We start from the raw sequence: 7,744 nt of genomic DNA on the forward strand, positions 1-7,744 counted from the left end.
ATTTAATGTAGCCTTTGAAATTCTGCCTTTAAATATATATGTCATGAATTATAGCCTGAATCAGAATCATATGTACCAAAACATATGTCAAAAAGGTAACGTAATAATTCATATTAAGGAGTTGGGAGGCCTTAATTATAAATTAAACAGGAGACCATAGCCTTCACCTTAAAGAATACGACCAAAAAAATATAACTATATTATATGAACTTTTCATGCATGTATATATACAAACAAATTAAATATATTGATTATTTAATGCAAACTTTGGAAATGGATACATTACCCAATCTTTAAATGTCCAAATTATGTTTGTCTCAACAGCACATGGCGATTTGATCGAACGCGAAATTCAGGCATTTAAACCAATGAATTTGGAGGGTCAAATTGAAAGGATAGATAGTGACGATATTCTTATGATATCAACAAAATTATTTAGTAAGTTAAGTAAAGAGAGAATAAAATAGATTAGTGAAAAAATAAAGTACGAGAAATTAAAATGGTTGATTTTTGTCAAAAGAGAATGATTAGGTTGTATAGTACTTATATTGATATGGATAGAATATATCTTATATCATATATGCCCCATAAATCAAAAGCAAATTTACTTGGTTATGAATGCAAAATATTCAAAGCTAAGAGTTGGTTAGCATAGTTCACCAAGAATAATGACAATCCAAATAACAAGAAAATGAATACATCAACATTACTAAAAATAATACATATAAGCTAACAAATAACAAAATCAACTAGCAAACAGCACAACAATAGAATACAGCAGCAGTATGCATGAGTTTCCGCATATCATTTTTAAGAAATGTATTGATCTCGCATCATACATCATATCCAAATAATATCCACAAAAGTGAGATCGTTACTGAAGGGGCTGGCAGCAGAAGCGTGCATTCATAACGGATCACATGAATTTGATCTATTTAGCAGATTATTTAAACAAAATATATTCGCGTAATTATCACATGTATCATGCTCATAACTTGAATTAAAACATGCTTTAGCACATAAAATCCCTAAAACATGCTTACTACGAAATTAGCCAATTTACCTTATTGATTCAATCAAGAATCGTTGATGGCTTGCTCCGTCTCCACGTTAAGATCTTCAATGCAAGACCTCGGATCTTCTGACTGGTGTCCCGGACTATACGCTGATATTTGTGTGGGCAAATCTCACCAACGTACTAGGACTCGAATAATGGAAGACAGAAACTGCTCACGGAGGAGGCACAATTTTCGAGATCTCTCTTTAGAGGGGGGACGAAAAATTGACAAATAATTGTTATGTTTTCTATCTCCTTTATTCTCCTATTTATACAAGTCACATATTGGGCCCAGCCAGGGATCTAAGGAAGAATTTGGAACAGGCCTCACCCAATTAGTTTTTTACTAATTAAATTGAACCCACAATTTAATATAAGCTTATATTGGAATATTACGAGCAGCCACTACAGAAGTAATATTACACTGCCTTCCAAATCCGAAATTACAAGTATTCCGGGTTTCCTTTAATTGCATTTGATTTATTTACCGCGCTTAAGATAGAAACATCCATTAATTAATTAATGTCTGCTATAGATTTAATTAATTAACATATTTCGAATTCCAAGAGTGGACTTAGCAAGAAACTCTTATTTATTATTCATAGAGTAATCAAACTCCAACTAGCTAGGTTCCGAATAATAAAACCTCGTTTCGAGCTCCTCTTATGGATGTTATCAAACGAGACTCTCCTCGCGCACATTTCAACATAATAGCAATCCTAGCACCTCTAGATAATGATCACCACTACCCAATATACCTGGATCGTTGGGTTACGAAAAACCCGCACCTTTGGTAAGTCAAAGTAGTGGATACTCAATATCGTATGCTCAATGCTAACGTACATTGATTAAGAAATTAATTCTCAAGACCTCGTCTTTCAGTAGATAGCATAAAGACTCGCCTTGCTGTTAGATCCATTCAGTTCTATACCACACACACGTCATCTTATTTCAATAAGGTTTAGAAATAATCGGACTGACATTGCAACCTTTCGCGATAGGTAGTCTAGACCTATCTAGGTTGTGAAATTCTTATTTTTCTTTGTTTAGAACTGACCGTGTTACCTTAAATTGGACGACGCCCACAACCGGTCTACTAAAACAAAGACTTAGACTTTGTTACGTTTGCTCATACATTTAAATATGCAATAAACAACCATTAAATGTAAAACATAACAACATTATGACAAAAATAATCTGTTGCATTTATTGGAAAATAACCATTAGAGTTTTACAGTATCCAATCACTCAAAAGGTGATTTCTAGTATACAAAACCCTAACCGTTACCGCACATAAAAATATAATAGCACTATTATATGTTTGAACGCGGTTTCACAATTTCATTCTTGGTTGGAATTTAGCATATATTGCCAAAGAAAACATGTCATGCATAAACCTATTTCCAAGAAGATGAAGCCAAATATAGAAACACAATTGCTGATATAGTGGTATGATGAATTACCCATTTGGATGATTGCTTGAGAAAACAAGAAACTAAAACATAGTATCATGTCATATGGAAATAGAGGCCTCTTTCTCATGATGGAATGAGTAGAAGTATTAGTTCAAACCATGCACATGCAATGCCCAATTGCCATGTAGATAATTCAAGTCACCAACATCATACACATCATGTCAATTTCATTTTCATGTCACAATTTTAATTAGTTGCTATAGTGGTCTAATCTATTTATGTGTTTGACCAACATAATTAACTATATGGACATTATGGTTGTCACAATTTGTCCCACTTTTGGTGGGAACTTTCTTGGATTAGACAAACTTTTGGGGTCAATCTTGCTCCTAAGATCTTACAAATTGCATTTTGGTTTTTCTTCTTGGAGATTTCTACAATCTTGCAATATAATTGGTGGTGGATATTGGGTGGCCAATTAGGTTACCATTCTTCTATTCTATGGCTATCAAATTGTCAAAAAAAGTAAATAACTGTTTTTAATTTATCGCTAGAATATCTAATCCTCTTTAAAGAATGTAAGTGAACGCTTTGACGTGTGATGCTAGTTGGCTTCTATTTTATTTGTAATGGTTTCAGATTAGAATGTTTACTCATGCTTAATTGTTTATTTATCTATAGGTTATCAACTTTTTGCTTGAATGTTTTGCACCATATAAACTTTACAAAAACTAATATTCTATTTATTTATTTTTCACAAATCAATATCCTAAAATTGAATGCCTTTGTCCATTTAAAAAAAAATTGTTCATTTATTATGATTATATAAAACTAAAACGATCTCAGGTATGTTTTCATGAGAACACATTTTATTTTGGTTATACTACAAATGTTGTGGTCCATTTTTCTACAATTAATTACATTTGAAGACATGGTTACGAGTGAAATTGCAATTATAAGCTATAATTTCACTTTCGAATTTTGGATTTTATTAATATTAAATTTAAAGATTATATATATATTACAATCAACTCGTAATACAAGATACATGCCTTATTCCCTTGTGTCAACACACAAAAAGCACGTTCTGTTTTTTTTTTTTTTGAGATTGTTGTGCTATTATAATATCCATTCTATAGAAATATGTTGATTTTTTTTTGTTATATTCATTTACGAAAATCTTTTTATCTTCTCTTTAACTTTATTATTTATGGGTTATACCATCCACTATATTATTTTAACTATTTTTTTATCTTTTTATCTTACGCATTAAAACTCGTGTCATTTTTAATTAATCTATTTTTATGGGGCGGAAAGAGTAGTATTAAGAGATTGTTCAATGGATTAAATAAGACGACTCTTCGAAAATTATTTGGATGGATAGTTACGATTATGTACTTCATTTTGGAATATTGTCACAAAGAATTAGTGTTGTACTACTATATATTATGGTAAATTAACTTCGCCTTTAATTAATTCAATCTTTAGACCCAATTAATCTTAACTAACTGAATACCCTAAAAAGTTGTACTACTACTACTATAAATTATTCTCCAATTGAGGTGGACAATTACTATAGACTTGAGTTGCGTGACAAATTATTATAATCAATCACTGATCACAGTCACATTAACGATGCCATTATTTGGACGGTTTGCTTCGAAACTATATTATATAAATAAAGAAATCTTTTTTTATTTCGAGGAAGACTTGGTTTTAAATTTTGCTGGTTTTATGACTTAACACAAACAAAAATGCAGCAGTTAATTCTTTGTTTATTTGATTGACATATTTGTCTATTTGTGCATACCAAATTATTATATAGTCGACATACTTTTATGTGGGTCTATAGTCTATGATACATTGATACTTATCCTCATCTAATCATGTTTATTTGGAGTTGGATTATATTAATGTTCAACTTGAGATTGATAGTTGCATTATTTATGTAGTGAGAGGCTTTAACTTATTGATATAAAGTCCAATATTTATAGTATGATATTACTATGATGAGTCTGAAATAATGTTGTCGTAATGTGGCTTATCATAACTTCAATTCAAATGAAAACTAAAATATTTAATTCACGCAATACTTTTTCTTAGGACTATTATACGTTTCTTTGGGGTCAAACGATCAACTTTTTCTAAGGTAAGCAGAAAATGATGATAAAAGACATTTCATTATTAATTTATTATTATTTCTTTTATTGAAATTTATAAAAAATACTTTTAAAGTGAATCAGATTGCATAATTTTATTGAATTTTAAAACTATATGCACAAATTAATGTAGAGTCGGTTGGTCCTACACTGACTGAATTATTCACATAAAATATTTAATGACAATGTATATATTAGACAGAAAAAAAATTATCTGAGTACCACATATCTAATTTTACAATGGTTAATAAGTAATTAAGTTACTCTGAGATGTAGTCATTATTTTCATTGGTTAAAATCGGATCAATATTGACTAATTTAAATTATTCAATTTGATATTTGTAACGTGTCATTTTAATTGGAACAAATCAAAAAAGAGTGAACCATTTTGATGGGACGGAATGAGATATATCACTCCGATATACTATAACTGAAAATTTAAATTATTAACTCAATTCAATTTAATTTATTTAATTTTATATAATAATTCCATGCTACTAGTAGTATAAGAGTGTCCACTATAGGGCCGGCCCGCCGGCCTATAGTGCGAGAATCGTCCGCCCCGAGGCGGACGAATTTTTTGGGCGGACGGCCCTTCGGCGAGAAGAGTGCGAGGACGCGCCGGGGGAACCGCCGCGCCCCGGATACGGGGCGGACGATTTTTTTTTCCCTTTTTTAAAAATTCAATTTAATTTACCTATAAATACACTTCATTCCCTTCATTATTTTCACACCATTTCAACTCTTCACTCATACTTTCTCTCACTAAAATTTGTAGATTCAATTGGTATTAAAAATGGACGATTTGTGGAATGACGCGTGGAATTCGCTGATTCAAGAAGTGAAGAACCAAGCCGACGAGGAGGATGAGGCGCGCGAGGCGGAAGTTGCGGAGGCCGCGATCCCTCGTGCGATAACTCGTTGTCGGACCATCCAACGAGACCATAGCGGAGCGCACCAGCGTCTAATGGCGGACTACTTTGTGGATAACCCCCGTTATCCACCCGAGATTTTCCGTCGGCGATTCAGAATGTCGCAACGGCTCTTCAACCATATAGCGACGAATTCGGCGGAGCGGTACCGGTGCTTCACCCTCCGGAGTGATTGCACTGGCTAGATCGGGCTGTCTACTTTTCATAAATGCACCGCTGCAATTAGGCAGCTTGCATATGCCGGACCGGCTGATATGTTCGACGAATACCTACAGATGGGTGAGACGACTAGCCTAACGGTGCTCAGGCAGTTTTTTAAGGGGATCCGGGAAATATTTGGTCCGGAGTTCCTACGAAAGCCCACCCCTGATGAGACTGCTAGATATGCACGGTTCGGTTCACGGTTTCCTAGGGATGTTAGGAAGCATCGATTGCATGCATTGGGAGTGGAGCAACTGTCCGATGGCGTGGAAAGTCCAGTTCACTACTGGTTTCAAAAGCAAAGGTCCATCGATGATTTTGGAAGCCGTTGCTCACTACCGTTTGCGGATCTGTCATGCGTATTTCGGTGTTGCAGGTTCGAACAACGACATCAATGTTCTTCAGTCATCGCCTCTCTTCAATGATGAGTGCCAGGGGGGAAGGTCCAGAAATCAGCTTCGTAGCCAACGGAACGCAGTACAACAAGGGATACTATTTGGCGGATGGGATATACCCTCGGTGGCCCGTATTCGTCAAGACAATTCGCCAACCGGTTGGACCGAAGAAACAATATTTTGCGCGAAAACAAGATGCCGCTAGAAAGGTTGTTGAGCTGGTTTTGGTGTCCTCCAAGCGCGGTGGGCCATTATACGGTGCACGGTACGAGTTTGGCACGAAGATGATGTCGCGAATATTATGTTAACATGTATTATATATTTATATTGCACAATATGATAATAGAAGATGAAGGATTTGCTGCAGAGCGCTGGGCACCGGAAGATGGCGCAAGTACAAGTAACGGTGTTGCCTCCGTGCCGATACAGATGGGCGTACCACGGAGCAATGAATATTTGCTCCAACGTTTCACTGATATGCGCAGGAGCACAACACATACTACACTCCAGGACGATTTGATTGAAGAAGATTGGGCACGTATGGGAGGTGGCGCAGCATGAAGACCATTGTGATTTTTAATAGATTAAATTTTGGTTGTATAATTTGTCCATTACTTTAATATGACGAAAATTTAGTGTTTAATTTTAATTTCTTCACTTATAGCCTTTTTTTCTAATTACGTATAGTCCGATAGTTTTAATTATAATTGAATTAAAATAAACGAAAAAAATTTTTGGGCTATTGGAAGTGTCCACCTTATAGCTGCGGACAGTTTTTTTGGTGGGTACAAACAAATAAACTTTGGCCATGGAAAAAAATGGGCAGGGCTATTGGGGTTGTCCGCCGCCCATAGTGGATACCCTATAATAAGACATAGGATTCAATATGCGACGATCGAGAAACAGTTACCAAAAATTAAAAGAGGGTATCTTTGTTTTGCAGTAATTATTAAGTAAGGAATCCAGACTTTGCCAAGCTCAATGCTGACACCACTCTACTACTACTTTAAAATGTAGCCAATAATACAGTACTATGAATTAATGTTCCCCATATTTCAATTCATTCACCTGCATTTTTTCAAACTTTAAATTGTGTAATTTACCAGAGTATAAATGAATGTAAATTTTAATGAAAATTATTAAAATATCCTTAAATATGATAGATATAAAAACCTTGATTGAAAATTTTGGAGCAAACTTGTTTGGTTGATATCCATTTAGCCAAAGATTAAAGTGTTCAAATGGAGAGCTCACTCAAACTTGAACTAAAACAGTACTTCTTGTTTAAAGTTCTCATTTTTTCAACGTTCATCAAATTTCAGTTTTTAAAATGTTTTCAGTTATAGTTATTTTAAAATTTTATGAAATTCAAAGCTATTATTATAGATAGATATCATAATTTACTAGCTATTGTCACACATATTTGTTTTTGTTGATATTTTGTTTAGTTAAATAAGAAAGGTAGGCGGCGTTGGTATCATGTATATATATGTGTTGTTTACGTAGAAGAGTAGGAGCAAAGAAACAGAGCTAAAATATTGAAACAGAGCAAAAAATCTTTCTCCAGCCACACTCTCTTCAGCTC

The sequence above is a fragment of the Salvia splendens genome, chromosome 11, assembly GCF_004379255.2.
Source record: "Salvia splendens isolate huo1 chromosome 11, SspV2, whole genome shotgun sequence".
In the NCBI taxonomy this organism is placed as follows: Eukaryota; Viridiplantae; Streptophyta; class Magnoliopsida; order Lamiales; family Lamiaceae; genus Salvia; species Salvia splendens.